The sequence below is a fragment of the Rousettus aegyptiacus genome, unplaced genomic scaffold (genome assembly GCF_014176215.1).
Source record: "Rousettus aegyptiacus isolate mRouAeg1 unplaced genomic scaffold, mRouAeg1.p scaffold_m13_p_7, whole genome shotgun sequence".
NCBI classification, from domain to species: Eukaryota; Metazoa; Chordata; class Mammalia; order Chiroptera; family Pteropodidae; genus Rousettus; species Rousettus aegyptiacus.
In genome coordinates, this window is record NW_023416310.1 from 14,428,696 (window position 1) to 14,456,610 (window position 27,915).

Genomic DNA, 27,915 nt, shown 5'->3' on the forward strand with positions numbered 1-27,915 from the left:
TAACTTCAGTGTTTCTTTCTCTCCATGCCTAACTGTTTCTTCTGCCCAACTTGTAATTAATTTATTTTGTTCCAACTATGTCTAATCTACTTTTTTTGTGGTTTGTTTGAGTTTCTTTCCTTTTTCTTAGCTTTTTTTTTATTTTTTGTTTTTTGTTCGTTTGTTTGTATTTGTTTTTTCATTGTCTAATCTACTTTCAGATTGGACCATTATCTTCATTTCAATTATTGTGTTTTTTAGTTCTAGAGTTTCTATTTGATTCTTTTCAAAATTGTCGTGTCATTTTCATAGTTTCCTATACCCTATTGAAAATTTAGCTCTTATATCCTTTAGTTTAGCTTTTATATCCTTTAGCATAGTAAGTACAATCTGCTAACTCTGATTATTTAGAGTTCATATGGATCTGTTTCTCTTTGTGGTTTCTGTCGATTCCCATAATGCTTTTTTCTTTTTGGTGCTTGATATTATATTTCATAGTATGTCAGATAGATTTATATGAGGAAATAGTTTGAGGCCTAGGACGATACCATCCTCTAAAAAGGATTTTTTTTTTTTCTAACAGATAACCTGGAGGCACTAACCATTCAGAACCACCTTAATTCAATTTCAGAGCTTGAATCACCCAGATGATTCAAAGTCAAGGTGCACTCTGTGTCAGGTCTGAATTTCTTCTCATTCACCTTATTCCTAAATTACAACCAGCCCTCCAACATCAGCTTATTGTGCTTACCTTGGAGAGCCTGTCTTTAAACCTTTGTCTCACTAACCCCACAAGACTGCCAAAAGTATAGCTTGTTCCTCAGCTACTTTGTTAGAACTGGCAAATATCCCCATGAGTGCATCGGACCTAATTGGCTGTGAAGCTCATCTCTAGACTTCTATCCTCTCTTTGATCTTTGATGAGTACTTACTAACAAATAATTACTATCTTGTTAGTAGTTTAATGCTTTTAAGAAAAAGTTGTCCAACTTTTTAAATTGTCTCCAACTTTTTAATTGTTCAAATGACTACTAGTATAAAGACAGACCAACCACTGGAATAAAGCAGAATACAGAGCCCATCAATAAATTCTTGCAAATATGGTCAAATGATTTTCAACAAGAGTACCAGGACCATACAGTGGGGAAAAGACAGTCCTTTCAATGAACATTGCTGGGAAAACTGTATATCCGCATGCAAAAGAATGAAGTTGGATCCTTACCGAACACCATATAGAAAAATCAACTTAAAACAGACCACAGACCTAAAGGTAAGAGTAATAATTATAAAACTCTTAGAAGAAAACACAGAGCAAAGGCTTCACAACATTGGGTTTGGCAGTGATTTCTTGAATCTGACACCAAAGGCACAGGCAACAAAAGAAAAAATGGACAAATTGGACTTCATGAAAATTAAGAATTTTTGTGCATCAAAGGATACTATCAACAGAGTAAAAAGTCAAGCCATGGAAAGAAAATATTTTCAAATCACATCTGATAAGGAATCAATTTCAGAATATACAGAGAATGAAAACAATAATAAACAACTTGATTTAAAAATAGGCAAAGGACTTGAATAAACATTCTCCAAAGAAGATATACAAATGGCCAATAAGCCTATGAGAAGATGCTCAGCATCATTAATCATTAGGAAAATGCAAATCAAAACACAGTGAGAGACCACCTCACATCCATTACGATGTCTACTATTTTAAAAAGAAGAAATAAGTGCTGGCAGGATATCGAGAAATTGGAACCCTGTGCACCGTCGGTGGGAATGTAAAATGGTGCAGCTGCTGTGGAAAACAGTATGGTGATTCCTAAAAGAGTTAAAAATAGATTTACCATGTGGTCCAGCAATTCCACTTCTGGGTACATACCCAAAAGAATAAAAAGCAATGTCTCAAAGAGAGATTTGTACACCCACATTTGTTGCAGCATAATTCAGAGTAGCTAAAACATGAAAGCAGCTTGTGTCCACTTACCAGCAGATGAACGGATAAGCAAAATGGTATACACATGCAATGGAATATTAGCCTTAAAAAGGAAGGAAACTGGCGTGCTACAACATGAACCTGGAGGACACTATGCTAAATAAAATAAGCCAGTCAGAATAAGGCAAATATTTTATGATTCCACTTACATGAGACACCTAGAGCAGTCAAAATGATAGAGACAGAAAGTAGAATGGTGATTGGCAGGACCTGGGGAGGGAAAGAGAGTGTTTAATTGTAGAGAATTTAAATTTCGCAAGGGGAATAGTTCTGGAGATGGACAACAGTAATGGTTGCACAACTATATGAATGTACTTCATACCACAACTATACACGTAAGATGGTTAAGATAGGAAATTTATGTGTATTTTGCTACGAATAACAAATATTTTTTAATATCCATGAGCCAAACACTTTATACGGTAGACACGAATCAGGAGCCTACAGAAGGCGCCATGCACCCGAGGAGAGCCAGGAAGGGAGCCTGGTCGCTGCAGACAGATGAGATGTGTCCTGGCTCCACTGGGCGAACACCGGTTGTCAGCTGTCTACAGCTGTGGAGTAGAGACTCAGGGAAGCAGGCCTAGCACCACCCACTGTCACGGTCCGAAGGTGGAGACAGTCACAGTTACATTGCAAAGGGACCACATTTGCCACTCTGGTCACCGAAAAAATCTAGGTAACAACTGTGCCCCAGAGAGTAAATTCAGTAAACGCAGAATCTTAGTATCTTAATAATTGGACCTAAGCGGCCACCCAGGACAGCCTTACTATTAAAAATGAAGAAACAGCCCCAAATAGAAGAAAGAGCTTTCATCTGTCATAGCTGGCTAGTAAGCAACCCTGCTGGACTCTGAGCTCCTTGTCTCCATGGTCCCGATTCCCAGCCCAGTTCTCAGCTTAGGATGACTACTTGTTGAATGAATAAATAAATGAGTGAGGGGGTGAGTGAGTTGTGGCTGGAACCTGTATTATACTATAGACATTAGAGATTTTGAGGTACCACTTATCTGTGCATCTGTTGTCCTCTGGAAACTTCTCCAAAACCTAAGAGTCTTGAATTAGGCAGACTTGATTCTAAATTGTAACATCTAGAACCCAAAGTACCAAGAAGGTACCGGAGAGGTGCGTGTAGATAACAATACTTATTTCTTGTTTCTGTGGTCAAGCAAGACATCCATTACAAAAGAAACAAACAAACAAACAAACAAAAAACACATGCAAAGCTCCCTAGATCATAGCGTGAAAGAGAAATACTGTTGAGTGTTCCTTGTTGGGACTATCACCAATCAACAACGAAAGCAGACTGGACATTCAAAGGGAAGCCTGCAGTCCTGTTTCCGCCCCACTCTGCCTCCACGAAGTTTCTCTAATCCCTCCCATCTCCTCCACGCTACCCCGACATGCAACCCCACGGAGTTCTGTGAGGTTGCGCATACTTGTATGTCTCCTTTGAAACTGTTCTTTGAGTAGTTTGAGAGCCATGTCTCATCTTCCTCATTGCATTAGTGCCCTCCCCCAGGAAGGGGGTCCTGTCCTACCACATCGCCCACGCTCTCCCTCCCAGAGTCCACTCAGCCACTAATGCTGTCTGGTTGGGCCATAAACCAGCTCATGGAGACTGCACTGTAGACCCTTGACTGAAGCCTGGGTGTGGCTCTTCAGACTCCCCGTTGGGAAGGAAACACAGCTGGGTCCACAGATGTAGGGCTAATTCTGTGGAGCCATCAAGACAGATGAACTAACACAGAAAGACAATCCTATCAGGAAAGGGCGGAAACATTAAATTTTACCCAGGACTGTTATGGATGCAGAAGTGACCAGTAGAGTACAAATTCTAAAAGAAGCAGAAAGAAAAATTACAGTCTTCTCTCAAGAAAACCTGCTTCCCATATTGCATGTCGCTCTTGAGGGAGCCAGGCCTGAGTCGCTCCTCCCTCCCCACCTGCAAACTCCTGCAGGCTCAGTGCCTATCTCAAGGGAAAACCTCAGCTCCCTACTTTCCAACTCAAGAACAAAGGCTTTGCCTGCTGTTCTCACGTTCTTTAAGACAACAAGTTTCCAGGATCTGACTCTTCCTTTGGTGTGGTTGTGGCTTGTGTGCAGTTGGTGACAGAATCAGTGGTGGTGAGCGGTGATGTGCCCAGTGCTGGTGGGGGGGGGGCAACACTGCCCAGGGAAAGCGGCTGAGAGTGAGTTGAGTGAGCATGCGCATGTGTGTGTATATATGTGAGCATGTATGTGTGTGTGTGTGTGTGTGTCCTCCGACCAGAGATCTGGGAGCGAATGGACATGGGGCATGGCTATCCTATTCTTATCTGTTCTTATCACTCATCATTGACATCCAGTGGGAAAAGATATCTACAACCCCACTGCTCACCTCTAACTTCCAAGATGGCAAGGAGAGCCGGCCACCAGCCCAGAAGGAGACCTGAAGGAAAATAAATCCGATTAGATCATTATTACACTGGCAACATCTGTGCAGGCATTTGAATGAGAAAACAACTGTAAAAAGAAAAAGACAGAACACCCTGGTAAAGAACCTTCTATGTTCCAAGGGCTTTCACAGGGGCCGATACTCACCTATTCTCCAGATAACTCTGTGGTGTGGGCGTTGGGACCCTCATCTTCCATATGCAGCAATAGCATAACAGAGTAGAAAGGACCCTAGACCTTTCTTCCATGTCACGCCCTCAAGTTTGAACCCTGACTCTGACTGCAGCTCAGTGACCCAGGCAAGCCCCAGCGTCTGGCAGATGGGGATGAGAGAATATCCTCACCGGGGTACTGTGAGGATTGGACTTGATGACGCTAGGAAAGTGCCTGGCACCCCATAAATGGTAGCTGCTGTTATTACGCTTTTCCGACCATGGCGATGCCTTCAGAGACGCTGAGCAGCCGTGTGGCAGAGTCGGGGCTTGAACAGTCTGCAGAGCCAAGTCCCGTGAATGACTGCCAGGAATGGACACCCTGGTACCAAGCAAGGAGCACACCCACACAAACGGCGATGGCCTTCCAACCGCCCCGGACCCTGTTTCAGGATGGTTATGTGATAACGGCTCAGAGAGCAACAGGCTTGGGGGCTAGGACTCCGTGGGACTCAGAGGTTTCAAGCAACTGAAAGGCTATCACCAGTTTTGAACAGAATTGGTCACCCTCAGTTCTAAAGCAGGGGAACTAATGGACCGTTACATCTCGAATTTATTCGGTGCTTTTCTGCCAAGATCAAAGCACTTCAAAAGTAATTTCTTCTAAATTTTTCTGAGAAAGAAGCCAATGGGGAAAAACCCATTTCACCTATGAACTCTACTAGACATCAATCATCATCTCTGACACTTTATAATCCTTTGAGGATATGGCTTTTGCCTATATCCTCAGTGGCACTCCTGGAAGTAGACAGACAGTTCAGATTGACCCCATTTTACAGGTGAGTAAATGAGAGCCCAGGGAACTTAGTGCCTTTCCCAAGGGGGAAATTCCCCATCACACTGCTGCACATTGGTATTTCTGGCCTGGTGTCAAGTTCCCCACAGAGGGAACTTGTGGGGACCAGATCCTGGAAGGCCTTTGAATCAAGTAGCTCTTGACGATGCCACCAATGCCCCTCTCTCGGAATCCCAAGGAGCAGGTCGGTACCCAAATGCAAGGCGAGCGATGGAAGCCACCCTGTGCAGTACTGAGCAGGGCCTGGCTCTCCCAGTGCAGGCGCTGGGACTCCAGCAGGTGTCATTCTGGGAGGTGTCCTCCATGCAGTGCCATTTTTGCTATTGTCTCTTTCCCAGGACACCCCTAAATTCCTCCTGTGTTTCCATTCTCTTCTCCTTTCCCTTTCCCCAGGACTCACCTTCTTCCATCCTTCTACAGGTCTATATCTTCATCTACAAACATGGCCATATCTCTCCACCAAGCTTCCCCTGGATTATCCGCTTATTGCTGAGACTACGAGCAGACTTCTACCTTCACTCTTTACTGCAACTGCTCACCCAGCATCCTTCTCGATCTCCTAAGTAATAATAATTACCATACATCGAGGGGGTCCACTGCTGCAGACATTGTGCCATCCCCCCTTAAAATAACCTTGAGAGGTGGGTACTGTGAACCCAGGTATGGACAAGGCAACTGAGGCTCACAGTCTGTGTGTGGTTCTGGCTTACAACAGCCTGATTCTACAGCCAACACTTCCCCTGCTCTGCCTCTGTCCCTCTCTCTCCAGTCTTTCAGACTCCTTGTTGGCTCCTGCCCTGTGGCACTGACCTGAATATAGAGGTTTGACTGCTGGCTCACAATTTTTTTAAACGGCTAAGTAGACTTCAAGCTCCTCAGAGGGCACCTCGAGGAAGAACAGGCTGAAAGTGCAGAAGAAAGACCATCTGGGTGCCAAAGACTTGGCGCGGGCTGTCTTTGAGAGTCATTCATGGTCCCACAGTCTGTCAGCCTTCTGGAGGACTTGTGGCAGAGGGCGTGCTGGCTGGCGCAGGAAGGGCTCTGCTTTGCACTGGCCAGATGGGGTTTGGACCCCTGCTTGTGCTACTACTTATAGCAGTGTGACTTTCAGGGCAAGTCACTCAACCTCTCTAAGGCTCATTTCATCATCTGTAGGAATGAGCGATGCCACCTGCTATGTGGAGTGGTAAGGATTAAATGACATGTTCTAAAAACCCCTGCTAATCTTTCCTTCCTCCCCCTTTTATGGTAGCCTTCCCTTGGCATTATTCAGAAGTTTGTTGTTAAGGCAGTGTGGAACCGCACACACATTTACTCATAAAAACCAGTAGCCTTGAACTTCGTGAAGTCCGACCCTAATACCAACCTACCTTACTCTCTCCTTTCTCTTCCTACCACCTCCATTCATGGACTTGACTTTCAAGCCATGGTGTATCCTCAGCTGTCTTCCAAATATACCTCAGCTTCCCTCCAACACACATATACTACTCCTGGATTCTCAGACCCCTGCTTAGAACCATACAGCAAGTCAATATTCATGTGAAATTCAAATTCAGCTCCTCCCTCCTTTTATGATCTGCTCAGAACTAATTTCTCTCTTGTCTGAATTCCTATTCCACTTTATGTAAACTGGTCATAGTTGCTTTATAATAAAAGTCACAACATATTGTCTTTCATGGCTGTAGTAATGGGATTGTCATATTCTTATATTCCTCACACTGTTAATAACTATTTGTTGTTAAATTAATGAATAATAACAGCTACATTTGTTGAATGCATGCAATATGCCAGGTAGTATTCTACACATTTCCTCATGTAATTATCAAAGCAAGTTTAAAAGAATATATTACGATTCCTACGTTCTATGGGGGAGCTAAAGCTCAGATAGATTAAGTAACTCTCTTACATCAAGTATCCATGAAGTAGCTCAAGGATTCCAATTTAGGGATGTATGACTCCAGGCCCTGTGTTCTTTCTCCTTTCAGGAGAGAGAGCCTAAATTATAAACAAACAAACAAAGCTAAAATCAACTAATGTGGACATTTACAGCCTCAGATTTGTGTGAGACGTTTATCAGTGTTCTAGGTCGATAGATGACTTCGGGGCAGCTCTTTTCTGACCAGAGGAGGTGGGCGGAAGAAAGCAAAGAAGCAAAAGTCCAAATATGAAGTCTACTAAATGTTGCAGAAAACGCTTACTGCCACTAGAGGGCTCCCTCGCCTCGGGCAAAAAGTGGAGGAGCATCGAACGCGTTCAGGGATGCAGCTGCCGCTGTAAGCCGGCTCTGGGCTCTGCTGTACCTCCAGGAGGTTCAATCCATTTTGCCTAACCCCCTGGGTCAACGCAGAGCTTGACTAGCACATGGGGTAATCCATAGGGCAGTGCCCCAACCTAGAGCAGCGGAGGAAGAACGAGCCACTTCCCCCAAGATTTCACGGCCACACCCAGAGATCCCCTGCGTTGGGGGTGCTGTGAGGTAGGCCCTAGGCTCATTTGGGGGCTCCCTAATTAAGGTCAAGATTGAGTGGAGGTAGGGGTACAGCAGAGAAGTAAACCTTCCTCTCAGGAAACGTGGAAACTCAATGGAGGGAATCCAGAAGTGCATCCCCAAATGCCAACGAGGAAAGACTATAGCAGAGGACAGCAGAAAAAGTAGCCTACGGCCACCTCACTTTGTCAGGCTTTGCAGACCTGGCACCCATGTAGATTTTGCCGAGATCAGGAGGGGGGGGCCCTTGCAGGTAGTGAAAAACTATTTCATTTGAAAATATCCCGCAGAGAGAACCATCTCTCCGGACCTTGGCTGTGCAGCTGCACCCAGGGGATTCCTTCCTTCACCCCTTCCCTGGACACAGCATAGAGGGGCTTCTGCAGCAGTGCATTGGGCTTCCCCTGGGGAACCGGAACCCGGTTGGAGGTAAAGATTCAGTGCTGCATTGTAACACCATATCAACAGCGATGCCTTTGGAGTGACATTAAATGAAAACAGGCAAATTGCTAAACCGTACCTAAGCTGTTATTACAACTACATAAAATAACATATATGGTAAAGGCTTGAGAGGGAATAGAGATGGTACAAAGGCATGATAATTCTCTCATTTTTTTAGATTTGTTGTTTTTGCTAAGTTATGAGTGCATTTAAAACGTGGGGGAAAAGGTGAAGCAAATGTAAGTAGAGTTATAGAACATTCCCACAGGCTTCGCCATCCCCTGAAAGGAGGTGTCAGAAACTGGACAGGTAGCTGGACCTGAGAGTTCTGGATGGAGAAGCCACCGTGAGTGAACTCGGGTTCGAGCCTCAACATGTGGAAGATGCGAATGTAGGTGGCCGGGAGTGGCTGACCACTTGGTACATGAGAACATTTCCCCATAACAACCGCCTGCCCTCTCCATCCAGGGATCCCGTTTCGAGTGCCCTCTTTTAAGGCTTCGGACTGGATCTTGGTGAGACCTGGGTCTGGCTGGGCTTGTAGCGAAGGGCAGACCCTGCAGCAGCCGGGGAGAGGCGGCCGGGGCATTGTTTCAGGCCCTCGGATGGGAGCCTACGGGGGAGGGGAGGCGGTGTGTCCTCTGCACCCGCCGCGTAGTCCTCCCAGGGGATTCGGGCATCAGTGCGTCAGAGCGCCGCGGCTTTGTGAAGCATCGGGAGTCACCATGGAAACCCAAAGGAACGCTGAGAAGGCCAAGAGGGGGTCGGCGGGTTCACTGGCCGCGCCCTCTGTTCCCTCTCGGACCCCGGCCCTGCAGCAGGGCCTGTCGGGAGTTGTAGTCCCAAGGCTGCGGCCGCGCGCGACGCGGATGCAGAGCGCCGCCTGTCCCTTCCTCCCCCTAACCTGCTAGAGCGAGGTGGGGGGCACTGGGGAGGAGCCGTCGGATCCGTGATTGGCCGAGGCCGCCTCCAGCCCCAACCTACGTCCCCTCCCCCTCTCGCGGCTTGGGACTCCAGCGCCTGGCGCGCCAAGGCGGCGATCCAGCGAGCGCGCGTGCAGCCGCCGCCGCCCCGAGCATCCGCAGCTCCCGCGCCGCGGGGAGACCGAGGAGAGACGGACCGACCGACAGACGCTCCAAGCCGCAGCATCCCGGAAGAGTGGGTGATGGGGGATGGCGGGAAGGGCGGTGGGCTTATTCTCCCCGGGCTGGGACATCCATCTCCCGCCTTGTTTCTCTGAGAGGCGCACAAAAGGGCGGGGATTCGGGTGCGCCTAGGGGCCGCGTTGCAGGGGACGCGATGGGAGGATGGTTCGGGGTTGTGGGCGGCTATCTGGGCGAGTTTGGGGCCTGAATCGGGTCCTCTTTGTACGCCCACAGAGCGCCGTGCAGTGCCTCGCTCACAGTAGGTGTTTAAAGTGTGCTCATGGGAATGCAAAAACCGGCGTGAGGAGGCGGCTCGGTTGAAGGGGTTTCACTCCAAGCAAACAGTAGGCGCCCACTCTGGCTCGTCGGGGTACAGTGAAAGGCTGGAAGGCTGGGCGGGGACTCCTGGCTGCGGGACCGTCCTGTCCGAGTCCCTAGCTCGATGCTGTCCCCAGCCCCCACCCGTACACCCTCTGCCCATCTCGCCTCCGGGCTGGGACCGGACCCGGCGGCCCAGTCCACCCGCCGGCTAACAGAGCGAATGCCTGAGGACCACTCGAGGCACCTGCCTGAACCACAAAGGCCGCCTGCCGCTGCCGCGCCCAGAGAGGGCGCGGAGTTGGGTCCTTTCGCTTCAGCCCAGCTAGGGAGCCCTGCCCGCAGCATTGATCTTGGCGGGCGAGAGACATCGACGCCCCAGGCCTGGGGTGGGGGGCAGAGTTGGAGCCGGAGAGAAGCTGGGATGCGGAGAGGCGGAGGCGAGGCCAAGGAATGAGCAAAGATGGGAAGAGCTGGGGAGATGGGGAAGCTGGGTGGGGACCTAGGTCTGGAAGGAGGCGCAAGTGGAGACCCGGTTTTGAGGAGGAAAGAGAAGGGGGCGGAGGGCGGGTCTGAGGACGGAGGAAAAGAGGTTGGTGCAGGTGGCGCGAGGCGAGGCTGGGGCTGATGAATGAGGCGGCGAGGGGAGATGCTGGAGGGTGGAGACCGCCTGGGTTTGAGGAGGGTAGACGCGAGGGAGGAGGAGACTGGCGCCGCGCGGAGGAGAGAGGTCTCGGGGGGGAAGGGAGGTCTCCGGGGAAGGGAGGGGCAGGCAGCTGGGTCTCGGCGGGTCTCGGGCCTGAGGACCCTCAGCTGCAGGCGTGAGGCCTGGAGGTCCAGGTGGCCGGCTGGGCGTGGCTCTCGGACCCGGCAATAGACCCAGGATGGCGGATCTGGGACTGAGCTGGTCTCTCCCCGAGAGGAGCTTTGTCTCCCGGCTTGACACAAGTCCGTGGGGAATCTTAGGGTTTTGTGATGATCCGCAGCGCCGCAGGCACACCCTTTTTTCCCCTCGGAGCTGAAAGGCTTGGTCCAGCGGCATATGCTGCCAGGGGAGGTGGAATGGGGGCCGTCTCCCGCCGGGGAGACCAGAACAATAGCCGGCAGTGGTATCCGCGCAACAGCTAACGAGGGCCTCCAGAACTCATGTGCAGTTTTCTGGTGCAGAAATGCTCCTGGAGAAATCTCAGGGCACGTGCTCATGTTGGGGTTTATGTTGGGGCGCCAAGCCTTGCTGTTAATGCTCAGGTGGAAGTCGCGCGTCTCCCAGACTGTGGGGCTGGTTAGACAGACGCCGCCCCCAGCTTTAGTGCCTTTGGGCTGCATCCCCGCCGCCTGCCCTAAGCTGCTGACCAGCAGCCGAGACGGCGTGGCGGCCCGGCGGCGACCTGGAGGTCGCCTCGGTGTAGAGCGGTCTCCCCCGAGCAGCTGGCTTTGTCTGAGGAGGCGGCCACATTGAAGGGCTGCAGTGTGTTCGTCGAGGGAGCAGTCCAGTCTAGTGTGGATTGTGGTTAAAATCGAGAGACCCGCCAAAGATGTGGCCCCTGGTCTTAGAGCCTGCAGCCAGGGGAGCAGCGCTTCCCTTTGCCAGTTGACCACACCCAAGCCTGTACCTCCATCCTTCGCAGATTTCGCCCGTATTGTCTGCTGACCTAAGATGAGGACAGCACTGTGATAGGAGGTGGCCGCTTGCCCATGGGAAAACAGATGAACAGAAATGGAAACAGAAAAAAAAAAAAACAAAAAAACAGGGATTCAACAGAGCTTTCTTTGCACTCCTAGACTTGCTCGCTAAGTACCTTTCGTGTCAGGTTGCAGCGTCCAGACCTGTGAAATGACAGCCAAAAACCAGAATTTTGTTTAACAAGTTTTCTTTGGTCATTGCTTAGCTGATATTAAAGGTGACTTTTTAGCATAAGATTTATAATTTAAATTGTCATTGATTAAAATAAAAAAGCAAGGCAGAAGCATTTTCCAAGAGTAGAGGAAGCTTGGCTAAATGACAGCATCATAGAACTAATCGATGTGACTTATGTATGCCATTAAGTTAATTGATGAACCATTTGGCTCTCTTAACCTAGATTTGAAACCTCAGAATTTTCTTAATCAGGTTGATGCATAAGATGAGGGGCTGTGATGTGATCATTGACTCATGCGGAGGGTGTATGGTAGTTGCCAACATGAAGGCCTCTTTTCTGGGTATACTGAGTGGCTACAGGACAGCAGCAGTAGACTTTCTCTTGCTGGTTTTAAAAGGTGGTACTTTGAGGGGTGAAAGAATTCACGAAAGTGGTCTGGAAGGACTAGCTAGAATGGTACTCATTGGGTGTTTTTAACTAAATTAATAGATCTACCTATCTCTAGAGTAGGTGAAAACCAGGAATCCTAATACTAGAAAACCAGAAATCTGAGACCGAAGGTTTTTTCTTGTAGAAGAGCTTCAATGAGAAATGTGTTTTCATGTCATTACCCAAGGGGAAAGTTTTCAGGAGGGGATGTTTTCTCGGTTTATTCTTTTTGAAAGAATTTTATGGATTTCTTTAAAGGTGTAATCCTATTAAGGCACTGTGTGAACATCCAACCCAGCCTTTTCCTCATGATAGGGAGTCTATAGATGAGGAATGCCAACATGACCAGCCCATTTTTACAGCGAAGCCGGAGAGAAAGCAGCATTCCCCTCCCACCAGCTGTGACGATACCCGGGAGACAGGGCCCAGTGGCCCCAGAAAGAACTTTATGTCCCCCGAATTTTGAGCCATTCATAACCCTGAGCCTGGAGACCTCAGCCAGGTGTACAAAAGATGTTTGTGGGAAACCCCCCTCCCAACCACAGCCAGGCTCAGAGACAGTGTGTACAGGAGGGAGAGCATGGGCCTGAGCCGGAAAGCCTGGGGTCAAATCCCAACTCTGCCACTTTCTGTCTGTCTATCCTTAGCTGAGTTACTGGTCTGTTAGGGACTCACTCAGTTTTTTTGCCTGTATAATGGGGATCACATAAGTTTATGTATAGCACTAAGAGCAGTGTCTCATACTTAGTAAATGCTCAATAAATTTTTGTTAGTACCATCAGTGCCATCATCATACTCTTTCCCTCAGATTGTGTGCCCACAAAGACAGCATTTGGATATTCCCCGTTTAATCTTTCATCCCTTGGCAGGCCACTGTGGGTATAAGCGGTGGGAATGATTAGGACCCTTTCCGAAGCTCCCACCCTTGCAAATGGTAGGAATAGCTCTATGCCGAGTCTGAGCTTCTTTCAGCACAGCTGTTTTCAGCAGCTGAGAACTTATAGTTGAGAATGTTCCAGAAGTGCTCTGATCCCAGCTTTGCCGAATCATCCCTATGTATGGAGCTGGCCTGGTGTCTCTCCCTGCTCCTGCACCTTCTAAAGGAACAATCAGGCACCTGTGTCTGGTGAGGTGCTGTTTCAAGGCTGTTCTGTTTTTCGTGTGGAGAAGAGCGATCGTGTTTGGTTGATGGCACGTTGTTGAGTATAAAAATATCTCAAGTTTTCTAGCTGAGAAGTAAACTCGGCACCACTGAATTACTTCTGTAACAAATACTTTCAAAGCATTCTGTGCTAGGGGTTCCTATAAGTACTAGTATTATCCCCATTTTGTAGATGAAAAAACAGATATGCAGAAATCACCGACCGAGAGAAGTGGCAGAGGCAAGCTTCAACCCCAAGGAGTTGCCTAGAGTCTTGTAAGCTGGGGTTCTCCAGAGGAGCAGAACCAGTAAGGATTGGCTTATGTGATTGTGGGGGCAGGCAGGTCTGATATGTGTAGGGCAGGTCAGCAGACTGGAGACACTCAGGCCAAACTGATAGTTTGGTCTTAAGGCAGAATTTCTTCTTTCCCAGGGAAACCTCAGTTTTTCTCTTAAAGCCTTTCAACTGATTATCTGAGGCCCGCCCACATTATCAAGGGAAATTTCCGTACTTAAAGTTAACTAATTGTAGATGTTAAGCACATCTACAAAATACCTTCATAGCAACACACGTAGATGAGTGTTTGGTTGACTGATTGGGTATTAAAGCCTAGCCAGGTTGACGCAAAAAACTAACCATCGCAAGGTCCATGCTTATAAACATGACTGCAAGCTAAGAAGCTTACATGTTGGGTGTAAGGTTTTCAGTACACTAAAGAATTTAGCAATGGACTATCCCATTACAAATAGGTGCTCCTTGCCTTGTTTAAAATAGAATCTAGACCTCTTTTTTCATCCATGGTAGATTCTAGCTCAAAATATTGCTCTAACTCAGCATTCAATAATCCTGAAAGAACGAGCAACCAAATGATTTAGGTGATATATTACAAGAGTTTCCAGCCATCAAGACTTCTGGCTCCCCATTTAAATTTAAAATTATTTGTCCCAAGTGAGGTTGAGGTGTAATGAATGACCAGATGCTCTTGAAGAAAAGAGACTGTCTGCATTCTGAGCTGAGCATTATGTCACTTTCCGCCCCCCACATCTGTCCATTTTCATGGGCTCAGCAAAGTTTTTTGGGTCTTTCACTGCCTCAGCTACTTGCGAATGTGTCTCCCACACTTTCGTAGGACCCAGTACTTAGTCACACCCTCTTCGTGTCACCTCGGTGTCCATTTACAGGCAGCCCCCTCTGTTGATTTCAAATCTGCCAGGGCCCCGCTCTGATTCCTCAGGCCTTGGGTCTTTATTCTCCCAGCTTTTGTCTGGTCCTGTCCTTTCCTTTGTCCTTCTGCAGAGCACGATCCACTATTGATAAAGAAGTCGCCTCCTTTCTTATTTTTACCACTTCCACCCGTCCTATTGTTATGGATCAATATGTTCGTTCTGTTACAACAATTCAAACATAGCTCCCAGTTCTTTCATTTCATATCTTTTTCCTTCTGTTTCCAGCACACGTGAAACTCAACTTTAATGCAGTTGCTCAGATTCTTTTAAGTTTGCTATGTTGGCAAGTATGTAGGCAATACACAAACATACAGTAGTGACTTTTGGGGGCGGGTGGGTGAGGGTGTGTCTTAAAAATAGTTTTATTGTTTAAACTTTTTAGTGAAATATAACATATACAGAAAAGAATATAAATCATAAATATATAGCTTAATGAATTTTCACAAACTAAACACCAGATCGAGATCAGCACCAGATCGAGAAACAGATTACCCATACCCCAAAGTCCTCTTAAATCCCTTCCCAGTCATTCCTCTTCCTCTAAGGTCACTAACCACCATTCTGACTTCTTACAGCGTGGTTCAGCTTTACCTATTTTTGAACTTTATACAAATGGAATTATAGAGTGTGTACTCTTTTGTGAGTGGCTTCTTGGGCTCAGCTTTATGTTTGTTGCATTTCATTTGCTCGTTTTCATTGCTGTATAGCATTTCATCGTCGAAGTGTACCACGATTTATCCATTATGTTGTTAACAGATATTTGGGTAGTTTCCAGTTTGGGGCTGTCATGAACGGAGCTATTGTGAACATTCTAGTATGTGTCTTTTGATGAGCATATGTATGTTTCTGTTGGGTATGTACTTAGGAATGGAATAACTGGGTCAAAGGTACACATGTGTGTGTTTTAGTAGATCATGCTAAATAGTAAGATTAATGGCGAAATTTAAAAAAAAAAGACACTCAGAGGTATGCAATGATTAAACTATTAAACTAGATTAATTATTTTTAGAAACCTGGCAAAATATGTGGCTTCATCAGAGACTGGTTTTAAACTCTTATTCTTCAGCAAGAAATAGAACTTTAAGCTGTGTCTGACTCCACGGCAGCTGAAATAAACCATTTTAAGTGGTGGTGCTCTTGTATTGGGTCAAATAGCAATTTTGAATTGTATGACTCCTATGGCCTAAATAAGTATCGGTTTGGAATCACAAAGTTCATATTTCTTCTTTGGAAATTTGAATTCGAGCATATTTTTTTGTGGGTTTCTAAAAACCCCTGAAATGGACGTGATTTTTACAATTCTAATGGAAAAAAGCTCTGCTACTACTGAAAAACAATATAGACGAGGCACAAAGATATGAGCAATATCCTTCGGACTGTGGATATAAGGCCAAGCCGTCTCATCTCCGCGGCTGAGCTTCATCCCGGGAGAGATGGCAATGATCAACGTGGCTGGTGCAGGTCAAGGCCGACACTAAGGCATAATTATAGGATGATGGCGATGAAACCTGTGCCTCCAAAGGAGCGTGACAAGGCTGTTGCGACTTCCTAACGTGGCTGCTTTTTCCTATGAGACCCAGTTGTTTCTGAGAAAGATTTTTTTCCTGTCACGTGTCCTGCCATGTTTGGTATTGGGCCTCATACAAACAGGTGAGCGAGATCAGATTTATCATTGCTTTAAAACCCGAATTTACTGCTTGAACCTCTGCATCCCATCACCGCTTAGATAATTCATATCCTTTATAATATGGGACTTAGTTTTTCAATTTAAATTATATAAATATTATGTTCTAATATTGAATCTAATATTATAAAAACACCTATAGACTGTTCGCTAATACAGCTAATGTAATTTTTGCTTGTTCCATCAAACCCTCGTTCATATACTCACATAATTTTTACAGCTCCACCTCCAGAAATGGTTCCAGGCTTTTGGCACCCCACCGCCGTTTACATTGGCTTAGTTCAGCTGCTGACCAGGAGCCGTGGGGACAGTGATACCACCCCTTGGACCTGTGCCCCAGGTGCCTTTCTGGGCACCTATTTCTTGACTTGTGGACCAGGCTGGAGTTTCCGTTTTTTCCTGTTACTGCTTCTTAAAACTTGCTCTGTAGGCTGAGCCTGAAGCACCTGGTGCAAATTTGAAATACCTTTGAAGTCTTATTAATAACTATTAAAATACAATTTACATACCATAAGATTCACCCTTGTGTACAGTTTAGTGGTTTTTAGTGTCACTGTGCAAACATCAGCATACTCTTAACTTTAGATCATTTTCATCACCCCCAAAAGAAACTCTTTACCCATTAACAGTCACTCCCTATTTTCCACTGCCTCCCCTCCCCCCCAACCCCTCCCCTTCCAGTTCTGGCAGCAACTAATATACTTTCTATCTCTATAGACTTGCCTGTTTTGGACATTTCATACAAATGGATTCATATGTGGCGTTTTGTGACTATTGAAGCCTCATTTTTTAATCTTAAAAAGTTAATGCAGTGTCTGCACTCCAATTCACAATATACCTTTTCTTGTGTTGATATGAAGTTATTTAAAAATTTGGAAATTAATGTACAGTTAAAATGTTTAATCCTACTAAAGTGTCCCAAGAGGAGGTACCCTGTTTGCCCCAAGGCTCACTTCATGCCACACCCCTTGGGCCCCAGCCTGAAAGGGCAGACCAGGATCATTCTGTCAGCATCTAGATACATGTCTTCGTATCCAGAGCAGGTAAAAATCCAGAAGTGGGATCATTTGAGTATGATTCAAAGGGAAGATGATTAACATTCTCTGAGCACCTGCCACTAGCCAGGCACCATGTTAGTCCTGTGGGAAGGAAAAGGTGGAGGGAGGCACTGGCCTTGAAGACTGTGTCACTAACCATCCATGAAGTGGCAGAGTATAACTCAAGTGGAGCAGGGCCCGGGGCTGAGAGAATAATCCTGGCCATAAGGTATAGCAAAGGTTTTCCCTGACACTGTGTTAGGGCAGGTTTGGGGGAAGAGGACATTCAGGCAGAGGGGTGGGTATGAAACCTCAGGATAGGGCCAAGGACAGGTTTGGCTGGTGTCGGAGGAGGGGGCTTGGGCAGCAGGGGGAGGGGACAGACTGAAGCAGGTAGTGGCAACTGAGCACACGCCCACTGCCACGCTTCCACCTTCTTCCTGCTCTGCCCCTTTCGGGGTCTGTGTGCTCAGGTGTGTAACAAAGAGGGGGCCTGAGAGGGTGGACAATGAGGAAACCTTGTCTTTATCTGCGTGGATTTGCACAGACTCCCTAGTTCTCCTAGTCTTATGTGGCTGGGCCTTTAGCCTGGCGGAAGTCAGTGTCAGAGTGTTTGAGTAGAGAAAGTTTTCCAATACGAGATTTTCTATTATTCCCCATTGATAGGCATTCGGTCTGTTGCTAGCTTTCTGGGTCTCGCCCTGCTAACGGTGCTGCAGTGGACCGCTCTGTACATGTCCAACTATGTTCCCGTGCTTTTATGTCTATGAATACAGCCCTAGGTAGGGGTGGCGGACTCGAGATCTTTTTAAAATTTTAAGAGGTCTTTTTAGACTGTTTTCCAAAAGCATGTCACAATTCACATTTCCATCAGCATCGCCATCACGACCACTCCCAACCTGCACCCCTCCTCCCCAAAGTTCTGTCACCGTCAGGTATCATCCACCTGGGATTTTTGCCAGTCCGGCGGATATGAAGTGATTCGTTCTTTTTTTTTTTTTTAATTATTATTTATTTATTTAAATTAATTTCAAGTATACAGTACATTGATTAGACATTTATATAGTTTATAAAATAGTCTCCCTACTTGCTCTTCTCCTCTGACTCTCTACCTAGCCATTACATTAATGCTAACTGCATTCCCTATGCCGTGTTCCCCATCCCCGTGACCATCTATCAACTGCTAATTTGTACTTATTTAACCCTTCACCCCATTCTCCCAGCCCCCCAACCGCACCCCCTTCCGTCACCAAATTGCCCACTATATTCATGAGCCTGCTTTTGATTAGTTTGTTCTTTTTGTTCCTGAGATTCCATATATAAGTGAAATCATATGGTATTTATCTTTCTCTGTCTGACTTATTTCACTCCGCATAATAACCTCTGGGTCCATCCATGTCGTTGCAAATGGTGCAGTGATTCATTCTTATTGTGACTTTCATTTGCGTCTCCTTTATTCCTAGAGAGGCTGAACATCTCATATGTCATTGGTCATTTAGATTTGCTCTTCTGTGTATCACGTATTCATATCTCGTGCCCATCTTCCTCGTGGTTTTATTTCTCTGATTCGTAAGAGCTCCTAGATGTCATATGCATTGCATGTGTTTTCCCAGACTATTTGTTGTTTATCTATTGACTTACTTCTATGCTGTCATTTACTTTACCAAATTAAAATTTTTTTTATAAAGTCAGAAATGTGACTTTTCTTTTATAGCTCCGGGTTTCCAGACTGAGCTAAAAGTTCTGCCCTGTTCCTAGGCTGTACATATAGTTTCCTGGGCTTTCTTCTAACATTTGTATGGTTTTATGTTTTATATTTAAAGAAATTCCAGATAGAGTACAGATGTTGGTATATGCCGTACGGTAGGAAGCCAACTTAATCTTCTTCCAGACAAATAGCCAATGATGCCAGCTCCACCCATTAAGTAAATCATGTTTCCCCTGCCAAACCGAAATATCGCTTTTGCTGAATTTAACTGGAATCTGCCTCCAAGCACCTTGTTCTGCTGCACTCCTCTGTTTGTCTAGTCATATGCTGATACCATACAGTTTTAATTACAGCGCTTTCATATGGCATCTTTCAGTGTTCCTATGGAAGCCCTTTACCTCCTCCACAGCATTCTTTTTCATAATATTCTTGATTCTTCTCAATTCGATTATCATCCATTTCAAAATAAACCCACTGGGAATTGCATTGCATTTGTATTATTAATTTTGGAGGAACTGACATTTTACAATATTAGCTTTTCCCATCTAAGAACGTATTTGTTTCATTTCATTTAGATCTTCGTGTGTGTGTGTATGTGACGCTGTACTGAGGTATAATTTACATACAATAAAATCCACCCATTTTAAGTGTATAATTCTCTGATTATTTGTATATATAAATCGCAACCATCATACGATTTAATTTTATAAAATTTTTATCACCTGAAAAGAAATCTCAAGGCCATCTGCAGTACTCCCCTTCTCGCCCCTAGCCCTGCGCAACCACTGGACAGAAAAGATTAAAATCGAGAAAATGGTTTACATTTAGATTCGCCTTTTCTGGACCATTCTTCATGTTTTATTCTTTATGCTTAAATGTTTTACAGAACTTTTTTTTGTATTTCTAGCTGGTTGACTGCTAGCATGGAAAAAAATACACCAATTTTATTATATTTATCTTATAATCTGTTATCTTACCAATGTTCTTAGGTTTTCTAGGTATACAATCATAACGCGATTTCTCCTTTTTTCCATATTCATCATGAGGGTTTAATTTTTTTATTACATTTTTTAGGAAATTGAAAACATTGTTTAATAATTGTGTTTAAGGTTGGCATCCCTGCTTTTTTCCTGATTATAATGACTGTGACTTGCCATCAAAATGTAATTTATTGACAACTCTTGATGAACCGGTAGAGGCAAGGAAGGTCAAAAGAAGGTTGAGAGGCAGTTATCTTTCCATTGATGTCTTTTAAGCCTGGTATGAAATAATTATACAGTCCTTAACCATTGGCTAGAGCTGCACTGTATAGTGTCTTAGCCACTTAAAAAGAAATGCAATTAAAATTTCAGTTCCTCAGTCATACCAGCCACATTTCAAATGTTTAGTAGCCACACGTGACTAGTAGCTATCTCACTAGATAGCAGAGCTCCTAGGGTACAGATTGGCAAACCATGACCAGGGAGGTTTTGTCCAGCCTGGTGAGCTAAGAATGATGTTTACAATTTTAAGGGATTACCTAAAAGAAAAAAGAATATGTGACGGAGCCCGAATGTGGTGCACAGACCATAAAACTTTTTCAGAAAAAGTTTGGTAACCCCTGGTTGAGAGTATTGTCTACCCACTTGAGTCATTTACATATAACTTCCTTTCGTTTTTCATATTCTAGTACCATATGTGATTGATGCTTTATATTTTTGTTTAATAGGTTTGCCTTTTTTACTTAAAGTTTCGAAAGAAACATATTAACACCATAAGTGGAATTATTTGCCATAAGCAAATAACTAGAAAAATAAATACAGTGAAAGCCAATCAGTATTGTTAAATCCAATAACAAACTAAACCTGACTCTTCCCTTTGTTAAAAAGAGAAATTAGCAAGTGCTGCATTTTTGAAGGTACATGCCTGTCAACTGAGATGTTTTCCTTGACTTAATCAGAAGTATAGAAAGATAACTAAAAAAGGAACCACCTTCTCACTCATGAGTTGTCATTTATGTCTGAATACGTGTATGTCCTAAAGTCACCTGTACATGTTCCTCAATTTTGGAACACTAGGCTGAGGAGAGAGGAGCATAAATTTGGCTTAGGCATTGGGGTGGCCTACGCGGAGGAATGATATTTAGACACCTTCATTACCATTACTAGTTAAAAATGTACAAGACATATTTGCATTCTCTTTATAGTGTAGGTTAGATCACCAGATGTAAATTTATAATTGGACCATATCATCACTTTAACATTCCACATTGAGTTAAAATTTAATGGTATGTCCTTAGCTTTTTATTGATGTTTGCTGTTATTGATGTTGGAAATAGCCATTGGAAAAAATATTTCTGCACCATCTGCAAAACTGCAGTCAGATATATCTGTCATGTTTCTTATTTTCCTGAAAGAGTAATCCAGTAAATTTTTTCTAGAATTATCTACACAGAGAGCAGACCTGCCTTCTCTAAAACATTCTGATTGAAACCTTCTTTGGACTATTTGGTTGGTGGAGGGGAGCAATGAATTATTTGGGGTCCAATAGGCTTTTCCTATTGGGTGAATCAGCCTCCCTTTCATCCAACAAGAAGAGTGTTTCCTTTACAAGCCGCCCCCTGCTTGGACTGCCCAGAAGCTTAGCACTAAATGTAATTCCTACTACGTTGTAGCTCTTCTTTTTCTGATTTCCCCTTAGAAACCCTTTTAAATATTTTTTGTTGTTGTTTTTAAGTCAGCTTTGTTGAGGTATAATTTTCATAGGGTAGACACAACCATTTTCATGGACGTTTCAGGGTTTTTACATACTTATAAACCTAAATAGTCACCACCACAATGAAGCTATAGAATATTTCTATTACAACCCCCCCCGCCCCCTCCCCCCCCCACACACACATACCCGGCTCCCGTGCCTCTTCCTATTCTGCCCATTCTCCTCCCCATAACCAGTGACCTGCTCTCACTGTAGATCAGCATTGCTCTACCAGAGGCAAGTTTGCCCCTCAGAGGACATATGGTAATGTCTGAGGTATTTTTGTTGTCACAACTGAACAGGTGTTACTGACATCTAGTGGGTAGAGACCAAGAATACTGCTGAACACCCTTAAATGCACAGGATTGCTCCACACAACAAAGAATTAACCAGCCAGATTTTCCTGTCATGCCAAGACTGAGAAACTCTGCGATAGCTATAGATCCGTCATGCAAATGATGGCCCGTGGCCCAAATCCGGGCTCTTTGCCTGTTTTTGTACAGCCCGTAAGCTGTAAATGCCTTCAGTACGTATCCTCTGTAACTAGCTTCCAGCATGAATCGGCACTTTTTATTGCTGAATAATAGTCCATTGTGTGGCTATGCCATATTTTATTTATCTGTTCACCAGTCATTGGACATTTGGGTTGTTTCTACTTTTTGGCTATTATAAATAATACTGCTACCAACATTCATGTGTAAGTTTTTGTTTTTATTTCTCTGGGATATATATTTAAGAGCGGGATTCCTGGGTCATGTGGGAGTTCTATACCTTTTTGAGGAAATACCACAGTGTCTTCTAAAGCAGTTCCACCATTTTGCTTTTCCGCTACAGTGTATGAGGGTTCCAATTTCTCTCCACATCCTTACCAACTCTTGTTATTATCTGACTTCCTATTATAACCATTCTAGTGGGTACAAAGCAGTATTGCATTATAGTTTTGATTTGCATCTCTCTGATGATGGCTAATAATGTTGAGCATCTTTTTATGTCTTTTTGGCCATTTGTAAATCTTTAAAGAAATGTCCGTTCAGATCCTTAGCCCATTTTTAAATTGGGTTATATGTCTTTTTATAACTGAGTTCTTAATATATGTTTCTTATCATATATATGATTTGCAAAAATTTCACCCATTCCCTGGGAGTTATTTGCTTTTTATTGCTGAGCATTATTCCCTTGTTTATTTGGATTTAGTACTGTATTAACAATTTGTTTATTCATTCACCTGTTGGTGGACACTGGGGTTGTTTCGGTTTGGGGCTATTATGAAAAAAAGTTACTACAAATATAAGTCTTTGTGTCCAGTGCACATATTTTTATTTCTCTGACAAATATCTACCTAGTGGGACTATGGAGTCATTTGGTAAATGTATGTTTAACTTTACAGAAATTCCCAAAATATTTTCCAAAGTGGTTGGACTATTTTACGTTTCCACCAGCAATGCATGAGAGTTCCAGTTGTTTCACATCTGTGCTAATCTTGATATTATTAGTCTTTTTAAGTTTAGCCATTCTAATGGGCATACTTCTTATGTCTAATGGGACACTATTTCATTCCAGTTTTAATTTGCATTGCCTTGATAATCAGTGATGCTGAATGTCTTTTCATGTGTTTATTTGCCATTCGAATCTCCTTTGTGAAGTGCCTTTTCAAATCTTTTGCTCATTTTTTTTTACTGCATTGTATGTCTTCTTGATAGAGGTTGTGTTGAATCTCCAGGTCAGACTGGGGAGAGTGGACATCTTAACAATGTTGCCTTCCAGTCCACAAACACGAACGTGGTATATTTCTTTATTTAGTTCTCTAATTTCTCTCAACAGTGTTGTGTAGTCCTCATTGTACAAGTTTTGCACATATTTTGTTAAATTCATCATGGTTTTGAGGGCATTATAAGATAAATATGTTTTAATTTTGTAAACTGCCTCATTCTGCCAATTCTCAGAAAAGCAATCAGTCATGATAAACTGCAACAGAATCAGGCGGATTGGGAAGGGCTAGCATCGGAATGGGTGAGGCGAGGGGGCAACTAGGCACAGACACTGGAGGAATTCATCCCACTGAGCAAACACCCGTGACAGCAGAGACCACAGCTGGCGGGGAACCCAGGCGGTCATTTGGCAGCAAGCAGGCAGCTAGAGCACAGTGACAAGAGTGTGGAAACAAGTGGTAAGAAGAGGCAGTTGGTGTCAGGAGAGTGTGCCGACAGTTAGAGGGGCCTTAGACACAGATGGGCAGGGCCCGACGATTCCACGAAAGGTGTGCCGGCCTCGTGGGAATGAGCTAGACAGTGAGTCCTTTACAATAGATCTTGGGGACGGAGAACCAGGGACCTGACATAGAGTCTGGGGTCTGACTGTCAGCCTCGGAAGAGCTGGGGCACGGTCAGGGTATCCCGTGCCAGATGCCTTGACCCGGAGTCTCAGTGTGTTAGACTCTAGTCTTTAGACTTGCCTTCAGGGATTGGTTGTTGGCCTGGGCTGAGCATTCAGGGTAGGAGGCTGCCAGGGTCTAGGAACCCAGGGAATCTGGCCAGCCTATCTGGGAAGTAGAAGGGAATAAATTGTATTTATGAAAGTAATTAGGTGTCTGTCATCAATTCCAACTCCACCTCTCCTCTAGCAGGAGCAGGTGAAGAGGAAACGCCGTCATTCAGGCTGAATTAATTAGATGGGCAGACAATCAGACTTCCCATTACTCCCATTTACTTGTTTTCAAGAGATGTAGACTTACTCATCTCTTTTGTTGGCAGTTACTCAGCAGGTGCTCCACAGCCCAGCAAGGGCTCCAAGGAAGGGCTCATTACCTCTTTTTGTTTAAGTGAATGAAGGTATCTCTACTTTTTCAGACTCAACTGCCAGAAAAAAAAAACCTTCGAACCCCAGTCAATTGCTCCATCTCTCCAACCATTCTTTTAAGGAAAGCGGCAGTCAGATGGGCCGCGTGAAAGGGGGGGTTCTGCTCCTATTTTGCAGCCATTTGAGAAGATGCTGTCTTCTCTGGGGTCCCACTGAACAGATGGAGGAAGGGGACCATTGCTATTGCCTGGGGAGGTGGCCCTGTCATTTGCTCTCCTCAATGAAGATGATGCCCCAGGTCCAGCTTCTTCCCTGGATAGGTGGTGGGGCGTCTTTCACTGAGAAGAGGGACTCAGTGAAAGAGTCTTGCACTGAAAGAGGAGCCTGGTGGAGACAGAGCTTAATGAGCTTCGTTTTAGATGTGATGAGTTTGAAGGGCCAGTGCAACATCAAAGTAGAGGATCCAGTAGGCCATTGGATGTACAGATTAATGATGGAGATGTCAGCCTGCTAGTGAATTGCATGTCCTGGCACAGATGTCCTCAGAGTCTACTCTGCTGCTACTGCCCCCTTGACCAGTGCTGCTGTTGATTCCACAGCCAGCTTATTATGAAAATATTTTTACAATTAAATAATATAGAGATTGAGTCTTGCTATAATTCCTTTTTTGAGACAACTGTAGTTAATAGTTTAGTGAATAGCCTGCCCAGTGTTTTATGCAAAAAAGCTCATTTATATTTAAGGGAGTTTTATATATATATATACACATATATATATTCATGAATATATGTAAATACGCAAGTAAATAGCATACCATGGGGCCTGTTCTGTAATCTGCTTTCTTCTCTTACAACTGTATTAGAGACAACCTCCCATGTCAGTACTTAGAGATTTTCATCATCCTTTTTAATGGCTGCATGGCCTTCCTCAGTATGAATATATCATTATTTATTTAAACAGTCCTCATATTGACAGACCTTAAACTTGTTTTCAAAATATTTGCTATTATAAATAACAACACAACAAAAGACCCTTGCGATACATTTTTGTGCGAAGGTCCAATTATTTCCTTAGGAGAAACTCTTAGATGTGAATGCACATTTTAAGTCTTCATATAGATTTTCAGATTTCCTTCTGGTAGTGTACCAATTTGAACTCCTGCCAGCAGGGTATAAGTACATGCTTTTCTCACTTGCTCTGGGCACTGTTTGTTCCCTTTCGTCTGTGCCATTATGATAGGTGAAAAATGTAATTTCATTGTTTTCTTTCGCATTTCTTTGATCATTAATAAAGATGAAGTTCTTTCCATTTGCTTATTAGCTATTTATGCCTCCCCACTCCAAATCTGTGGGTTGCCTATTTGTATTCTTTGCCAGTTTTTTTCTATTGAAGTAGTTATTTGTCTTTCTCTTGAGATTTATAAGCGCACTTATATATTACAGATATTAATCCTTGGTTTATATGTTGCAAACATGTCATAACCCATTTTTACTTGCCTTTATTAAAAGTAGTTCGTGGTATCTTTTGCTATATCACAGTTTTTCATTGTTATATAGTCATATCTAAATCAATCTTATCTTTTATGATTTCTGGCTTTGGACAATGCTAAGAAAAGCTTAACTGATCTAAAATTTATAAACGTAACTTTGTTCTAATACTTTATGACTTTTTTTTTTTTTTTACATAAAATGCAAATCTAACGAGGTCACTTCTTTGCTTGCCATACCAGCGAGACTTCACTCTGCCCTCAGCCCCTGGTTCACTCTCTCAGCATGTCCTGCCAGACCTTGAGTAACTTGACCCCTGAGTCCACATCAGATACACCAGCCATCCTAAATGCTTCGAGCTGGATCCCACTTCTGGCTTCTGTCCGGAGTTCTCTTCTTTGGCTCCTCCCCCACTCCCTAGCAAGCTCCTAAGCAACCATCAAGACGCCTCAAGGGCACTTCCTCTGAGAAGCAGTCCTCTGTCCCAGTCAGTGTTTAGTGCTTCCTGTCCTTTCTGGTATTGACACAGCCCATACTGAAAAAAATTCACTCATACTGAAATTTTTGTTTATGCATTTTTTTTCTACTTCAAACTCGTGAGCTCCTGGGGGGTTGATGTGGCTTCTGGCACTTAGTATTATACCATGTAGTGGGTGCTAAGCCTGCCTCTGTGATCCAATTTGCATTTTGGCAATCTCAACAGCTAACAATGTGGAGGCAGGGAGACTAATTAGAAGTACCCAAGTAATAGTGATAGCGTAGTTCAGGTAGATAATATGGACCTGAACAGAGGCCGAGGTTTGGAGAAAAGGAGACAGATTCAGTAGGTAGAATGGACAGTGCTTGAGTATTTTGTTTGAAATGTTTCCTAAATGTTCATCACATGAGTAAATCAAAATATTAATCTATTAGCATGGTCCAGACCTTGTGATCTGATATTATTTGGTGTTTAGAATTACCCCTACTCCTGTTCTTTTCCGTAAAGCTGTATGACCTTGGGGAGTCATCACCTCCATCTGTCAAGTGGAGATAGCCTATCACCTCCAAAGGCAACTCTGCGGTGGTTTCTACTAAATGCCACGTGTAAATGCCCTCATAGCCCCTGAAACATAGTAGCACTCAGTAAGTGTTCTCTTACCTCCTTACCTTGGCCGATTGGGTCATTCGCCATCTCTCCTGACCAATCTAAAGGATTGCTGGAGAGAAGCTGAAATCAGTTTTGTGATTGGGTTTCCACAGACCACAGGCGTGCCCTGCCAGCTGGTCTCCATCTGTCCACACCAGCTCTCCGTTTTGCCCTGTTTGCCCACCCTGCCATTCTGACAGTCGTCCCCAGTCTGTTTTCCTTTTCCTCCAGAGAAGCTTTGGCATCCAGTCCTTTCTCAGCTCCACTCTGCCCTTTCCTGTTCTGTGGGCGCCACCTAATTAACCCAAATACATCCTCATGCCTGGGTTAGTGCAGTCACTGCTCTCCCAGCCTCCAGCCAACCCGAGCCAGCTACAGAAGCGGGAAGACCAGCCCCCAAATCACGTTTCATCCCCTGACCGCACTCAGAACCCCACTCCGCATGCTCCACGGTGCCCCGGGGTCTCACTCAGAAGGCTGAGCTTCTTGCTCTGCTTGACTTCACACCCCGGCTCTCCAAGCTGCTCGCTCATCTCCGTCTAACCTCTTGGCCCCGAGGCCATTAGTCTGCTTGCCATTCCCAGCCCACACTTGCTTACTTCTGCCTCCTGTCTTTTTTCATCCCAGAGAATGCCTCCTTTGTTCCTCTGTCCCAGGCTTTGCACCAAACACCCCCTGGACCAGCACAGAACTCTTTAGAAGGCTTCCTTGCCATCACTAATAACTGGTTACTGTGGCTGACACTTTGTATGCGAAATGCTTTCACACCACTACCTCATTTGATCAATCTTCCTTCCTCCCTTCTTCACCCAGCATTTCAGGAGTCCCCTCTGCATGCCAAACTCTTAGACAGATGAAATAAGGCTTTGCCCTCAAGGAG

General features: G+C 44.6%; 1 protein-coding gene across 1 annotated transcript in view; it reads left to right on the forward strand.

Moving 5' to 3' along the window:
* Positions 1 to 9,344: 9,344 nt before the first annotated feature.
* The window catches only part of DPYSL5 (dihydropyrimidinase like 5), a 74,078-nt gene continuing 55,507 nt past the window's right edge, over positions 9,345 to 27,915 (forward strand). The window contains exon 1 of the mRNA XM_036224395.1: positions 9,345 to 9,503. The gene's annotated coding sequence lies outside the window, so the exon portion shown is untranslated. The remainder of the gene's footprint in view (positions 9,504 to 27,915) is intronic.